Source organism: Triticum dicoccoides, chromosome 3B, assembly GCF_002162155.2.
Source record: "Triticum dicoccoides isolate Atlit2015 ecotype Zavitan chromosome 3B, WEW_v2.0, whole genome shotgun sequence".
Classification (NCBI taxonomy): domain Eukaryota; kingdom Viridiplantae; phylum Streptophyta; class Magnoliopsida; order Poales; family Poaceae; genus Triticum; species Triticum dicoccoides.
The window spans coordinates 432,517,954-432,525,344 of NC_041385.1; positions in this window are offsets into that span (position 1 = coordinate 432,517,954).

Sequence of the window (7,391 nt, forward strand, 5' to 3'; positions counted from 1 at the left end):
AGATATAGCCTACAGTTAAATGTAACAATGGCAACCGTACATGGAGGACCCCAAAGAGGAGAAGGCGTACTTGGCGCAGGACGAGGAGCTATAATTTCGTGCCATGGCGAGATTTCGAATTTGGTGCCACGACAACATTTTTTGAAATGGCCGCCACATCAACATTTTTTGAAATTGCTGCCATGGCAACGTTTTTCATCAACTTCTGTGGCGTGCCATTTTTCATCAACGCCAGCACTATTTTTTACAAATAGTGCGGGCGTCTGCCAAATTGTTATGCCAGCTATAAGTTGCTATTGCTGACGCTGGCAATTCATCCTACGCCACTACTATGCGGGCCAGTTGTCGTGACCAATTGCAGCATTGCCGTCGTGCGATTTATAAACACGCCATAGATGTTGGAAATATGCCCTAGAGGCAATAATAAAATGGTTATTATTTATATTTCCTTGTTCATGATAATTGTCTATTGTTCATGCTATAATTGTATTAACTGGAAACCGTAATACATGTGTGAATACACAGACCACATGTCCCTAGTGAGCCTCTAGTTGACTAGCTCGTTGATCAATAGATGGTTATGGTTTCCTGACCATGGACATTGTATGTCATTGATAACGGGATCACATCATTAGGAGAATGATGTGATGGACAAGACCCAATCCTAAGCATAGCACAAGATCGTATAGTTCGTTTGCTAAGAGCTTTTCTAATGTCAAGTATCATTTCCTTAGACCATGAGATTGTGCAACTCCCGGATACCGTAGGAATGCTTTTGGTGTACCAAACGTCACAACGTAATTGGGTGGCTATAAAGGTGCGCTACAGGTATCTCCGAAAGTGTCTATTGGGTTGGCACGAATCGAGACTGGGATTTGTCACTCCGTATGACGGAGAGGTATCTCTGGGTCCACTCGGTCATGCATCATCATAATGAGCTCAATGTGACTAAGTAGTTAGTCACGGGATCATGCATTACGGAACGAGTAAAGTGACTTGCCGGTAACGAGATTGAACGAGGTATTGGGATACCGACGATCGAATCTCAGGCAAGTAACGTACCGATTGACAAAGGGAATTGTATACGGGATTGCTTGAATTCTTGACATCGTGGTTCATCTGATGAGATCAGCGTGGAACATGTGTGAGCCAACATGGGTATCCAGATCCCGTTGTTGGTTATTGACCAGAGAGCTGTCTTGGTCATGTCTGCATGATTCCCGAACCCGTAGGGTCTACACACTTAAGGTTCGATGACGCTAGGGTTATAGGTAAGTTTTGTATGTGGTTACCAAATGTTGTTCGGAGTCCCCGATGAGATCCGGGACGTCACGAGGAGTTCCGAAATGGTCCAGAGGTAAATAATAATATATAGGAAGTGAGGTTTTGGTCACCGGAAGTATTATGGGTGTCACCGTAATGTACCGGGACCACCAGAAGGGTTCCGGGTGTCCACCGGGAGGGGCCACCAGCCCCGGAGGCTTGCATGGGCCAAGAGTGGGAAGGAACCAGCCCCTGAGTGGGCTGGTGCGCCTCCCACCAAGGCCCAAGGCGCAGCAAAGAGGAGAGAGGGGAAACCCTAGGCGCAGATGGGCCTAAAGCCCACCCTAGGGCGCGCCCCCCTCTCTCCCTCTTGGCCGCCCCCCTCCATCCCATCTAGGATTGCCGCCGCCCCCCCTCCCAGGGGTGGGAACCCTAGAGGGGGCGCACCCTCCTCCCCTCCTCCTATATATAGTGGGGTTTTGGGGCTGCCAAGAACATGAGCACCCCTCTCTCTTGGGGCAACCCTACCCCTCTCCCTCCTCGTCTCTCGCAGTGCTTGGCGAAGCCCTACTGGAGTGCCACGCTCCTCCATAACCACCATGCCGTTGTGCTGCTGCTGGACGGAGTCTTCCTCAACCTCTTCCTCTCTCCTTGTTGGATCAAGGTGCGGGAGACGTCACCGGGCTGCACGTGTGTTGAACGCGGAGGCACCGTTGTTCAGTGCTTAGATCGGATTCGGCCGTGATCTGAATCGCTTCGTGTACGACTCCACCGACCGCGTTCTTGCAACGCTTCCGCATCGCGATCTTCAAGGGTATGAAGATGCACTCCCCCCTCTCTCGTTGCTAGTTACTCCATAGATTGATCTTGGTGATGCGTAGAAAATTTTAAATTTTTGCTATGTTCCCCCACAATAGATACTTTACATTGTGTTGTCGTGTCTTTGCCCGAAACGCCAGCACTAAGTTGTGCCTATATATACTTTTGTTGGCAGCCCCTTCTTTTCACATTCTTCACTTCCATTCTCCACAAAATTATACTCCCTCTTAGTTAGCTGGTTTGGTGACAATGGACCCACTGGAGCTTGTCGCACGAGCCACCCGTTCGAGCCCACGTCGGCGTGGATCGCAAGTTTGGGACTCCGACGCCTTGGCCGAGCTCTCATCTGGCCCCATTGGCCATGACATGTGCTCGCCACGGCCAATGCATCTAGCCTTGTTTGGTAAATCATCCCGCTGTGCGACGTCCCTTCGACGATCCAGCAACTATGCCACCGGCGCCAAAGCTGCCAGGAATCGAGCGAGGGCACCTGTGCTGCTTTTTTACGGTTGTGGACGCCTTGCTAATAAGCATATGTCGCACACATAGAGAAATCTAGAGCGAGAGTTCTACATCTGCGGTAACCTTCGAAAGGTACGTAATATATGACAGAAAAATACCTCGATATTCTGCTAATTTGCACAATTCACGATCATTAATATGTGTAGGTGTGTGCGCGCGCGTGCGTGCGTGCGTGCGTGTGTGCGTGCGTGTGTGTGTGTGTGTGTGTGTGTGTGTGTGTGTGTGTGTGTGTGTGTGTGTGTGTGTGTTGTGATCCATAGGCGTCAGGGACAAAATATTGCTACACATGGATAAGGGTTAATCTCGTGCAGGAGCATGTGAGTGAGTTGCTCGATTACTCCATTGATGAATTAAGACAACAGACAAATGAGATGCAACTGAAGACCGATGTGATGCGCGGCCAAATCCAAAAATTCAAGATGCATCGATATGCTCTTTTAGCTGGTGTTATTCTTGGCCTCGTTCACCCTGCTGGATCGGTGGCAGCTTTTTTTCACTGGGAATCATTACACTCATGATGTTCTTAGTCCAGATCAAGAGAGTGTACGCTGTAGTACTGGAAGTTATATATGTGTGTGTGTTATTGTTTAATTTCATCCTTCAACTATTATGTATCTATGCTAGATTAATGAGATCGATCAATGTTGGAAAATAAAACAATAAAATAATAAGCAATAGGAAAATAAAACAATAAAATAATAAACAATAGGAAAGTAAAATAATAAAATAATTAGTAGAAATAACAATACAATAAAAAATAGGAAAATAAAACAATAAAATAATAAACTATACATCTATATAAATATAAAAACAATATGTGTAAAAGATAGCAATGGCGTTGGCCTCGTAGGCCAATGCCAGCAATTACCCCGCCGCCCCCGTAGGGGATATTGATTTACCCCCCTCCCCACCAACACCCACAACCGTCGATCAGCATTAAATCGCCGTCGCCCTCGTCAACCTCGCCTCCCCTGCTTCCATCACCGCCGCCACCTCCGCGTCCGCCTCCACCACCGAAGTCCCAGTCATCGTCGTCGTCGCCTCCACCGTCGAAGTCCCCGTTGTCGACGCCTCCGCCTCCATCGCCGAAGTTCCCGGCCCCGTCGCTGTCGCCTCCACATCCACCCTGGCCACCACCCCTGCCCCACCGCCATCCCCGTCCCCGTCGTCGTCGCCTCCGCATCCACCCCTGCCACCGCCCTTGGCCCCGTCGCCCCCAACACGTCCTCGCCATCCACTGCCGCCGCAGGTGAGTTCTACTTCGTGTAATGTAATAGTAGTGTAGAAAATATCGAATTTTTTGTATACGAGTAGTGTAAAATTTTAGTGTAGTTGTAGACTATGATTTTACATAGTGTAATTTTATTAAATTTCTAGTAGTGTACTTGTGGTGAAATGATGTAGTGTTGTTTTAGACTATGATTTTAGATAGTGTAATTTTATTGTATTTCTAGTAATGTACTTGTGGCGAAAGAATGTATATTATAGTTGTAGACTATTGTATTTCTCGTTAATATGCCCATTTTTTACTAACTTGTTTAGTTATATATATATATATAAGCACTATGCCACCATTAGGAAGGACAATGTCGTCCACAAACTTGGCCATTGGGACACCCTGGAGTTAGCCGCGTGCGTTTATGATGCCATGGCAGTAGAGTTCTTTAAGGAAGGGGCGAATCTGAACTTCCCTGAGTGTCGTGAGTTCGCGAGGTTCCTCGCGCTTGAGGACATGAGGATATGCACTAGGGTTGAGGAGAAGGAGAGCAAAGATGCTGAGATGCTGTTCTTCGACCCATTGGTGAGCGAGCTTGCGGGAGATGAGAAATTCGTGGAGGCCAACAAGATGATGTTACTTGAGTATGCAACCAGGAAGAGCGCAGAGGAGGATCCCATAAACCGGGATAATGCCTTGGAGCGTGAGGAGGAGGTTCAGTAGGGGTCTCGTCGTAGGTCGACTAGGCATGACCACGAGGCCGGTCCCTCTGGCCAGTAGCTTAGCGCATGCTACCTATTAATTTCATATGAACTTTTTGACTTTATGCATGTTTTATGTTTGAACTACGCATGGTTTGTAGAATTGTTTTTATTACAAGTACGTATGTGTTAATACCTAGTGGGCGGATAGCGCTGGTTTCGTACTAACTGCTTATTATGTTGCATTATATTTATGTGCATCTTAATTATGTATGTTTATTTTTCTCAACTTAATGCATGAAAGCGGTAAATGAATGCCCCATGTGAGACCTATGGTTCGCTGAGATGCCAAAGGGATAAATCGTTCTTCATAGATCTGTCGAATGACTTCCTCACTTGGACGATATGTTCTAGGTGAACATGTTTTGATTGAGTTTCATGCCTGACAAGACAATTGTGTAACTAGCTAGTTACTTCTTTCTTTCAAATTTGTGCAGGTCATCCCTTACGGGGCAAGGCGTGACTTCTTAGAGAAGTTTAAAGTTCCAGTTGGTGCCACCATCATATTCAGTGCACCCTCATGAAGATGCTGACGACCCAAAAATTCAATTGTCTTGTCACCAATGATGCAAACCGCACCTACTTTGGTTGCCCTGGTTGGAAAGCCCTTGCAGATGCTTACGAGATGGAAGCTGGGGAGAGAGCCACGTTCTACCTCGACTACGACCGTGACGAGATCATGGTCTACTACAAGCCTGCTGACAGCAATGATGGTGCACTTACTCCAGACTATGACCCTGACTCCGCTTGCCGAAAAGTCGCAGTTAGCTAGTTGGCATGCGTGGAAGATATACATCATGTTATTATCACCTCTATTTATTTGAACTTGTACATTCATATGTGTGTTACTTTGCCTACTTTGTTGAACTATATCAAAAAGTGCATTGGTGAACTATTAAATGTTGTCATTGGGAGTATTTATATGTAGTTGGTTTAGTGACTGTTCTGAAACTGGATTATGTAGTCATTGTGGCTGAAATTGCTGTTGTACAACTTTTATTTCAAATTTGAGAATCAAAATACTGGCGTCGAGAAAAATGGAACATCACAACTGATGACTAATATTGTTGGCGTGGAAAACTCGCCATGCCATTTCCGTTCAAAATATTGATGGCGTGGGTGCCAACGCTAGCGCTAATTTTTAAAAGTGGCGCCATATTGGTGGCGTCGGGTGTCCACGCCAACAAGGCTATTTTTGGCACGCCTTAGCTAAGCTTTTCTCCACTAGTGTCCATACTCCTATTGTGAATAGGATTTAAGTTATGAATATTGATCCATTTTTCTCGACGCCATCAATATTTTGAATGGAAATGGCGTGGCGAGTTTTCCACGCCAACAGTATTAGTCATCAGTTGTGATGTTCCATTTAGCATCGGTGTTACTCCCCCCTCTCTCGTTACTAGTTACTCCATATATTGATCATGGTGATGCGTAGAAAATTTTGAATTTCTGCTACGTTTCCCAACAATAGATACTTTACATTGTGTTGTCGTGTCTTCGCCCGAAACGCCAGCACTAAGTTGTGCCTATATATACTTGTGTTGGCAACCCCTTCTTTTCACATTCTTCACTTCCATTCTCCACAAAATTATACTCCCTCTTAGTTAGCTGCTTTGGTGACAATGGACCCACTGGAGCTTGTGGCACGAGCCACCCGTTCGAGCCCACGTCGGCGTGGATTGCAAGCTTGGGACTCCGACGCCTCGCCGAGCTCTCATCTGGCCCCGTTGGCCACGACATGTGCTCGCCACGGCCAATGCATCCAGCCTTGTTTGGTGAATCATCCCGCTGCGCGACGTCCCTTCGACGATCCGGCAGCTATGCCACCGGCACCAAAGCTGCCAGGAATCGACCGAGGGCACCTATGCTGCTTTTTTACGGTTGTGGACGCCCTGCTAATAAGCATATGTCACACACATAGAGTAATCAAGAGCGAGAGTTCTACATCTGCGGTAACCTTGGAAAGGTACGTAATATATGACAGAAAAATACCTCGATATTCTGCTAATTTGCACAATTCACGATCATTAATATGTGTGTGTGTGCGCGCGTGCATGCGTGTGTGTGTGTGTGTGTGTGTGTGTGTGTGTGTGTGTGTGTGTGTGTTGTGATCCATAGGCGTCAGGGACAAAATATTGCTACACATGGATATGGGTTAATCTCGTGCAGGAGTATGTGAGCGAGTTGCTCGATTACTCCATTGGTGAACTAAGACAACAGACAAATGAGATGCAGCTGAAGACTGATATGATGTGCGGCCAAATCCAAAAATTCAAGATGCATCGATATGCTCTTTTAGCTGGTGTTATTCTTGGCCTCGTTCGCCCTGCTGGATCGGTGGCAGCTTTTTCTTCACTGGGAATCATTACACTGATGATGTTCTTAGTCTAGATCAAGAGAGTGTACGCTGTAGTACTAGAAGTTATATATGTGTGTGTAATTATTTAATTTCATCCTTCAACTATTATGTATCTATGCTAGATTAATGAGATCGGTCGATGTTGGAAAATAAAACAATAAAATAATAAACAATAGGAAAATAAAACAATAAAATAATAAACAATAGGAAAGTAAAATAATAAAATAATTAGTAAAAATAACAATACAATAAAAAATAGGAAAGTAAAATAATAAAATAATTAGTAAAAATAACAATACAATAAAAAATAGGAAAATAAAACAATAAAATAATAAACTAAACATCTATATAAATATAAAAACAATATGTGTAAAAGATAGCATTGGCCTTGGCCTCATAGGCCAATGCCAGCAATTACCCCGCCGCCCCCGTAGGGGATATTGATTTACCC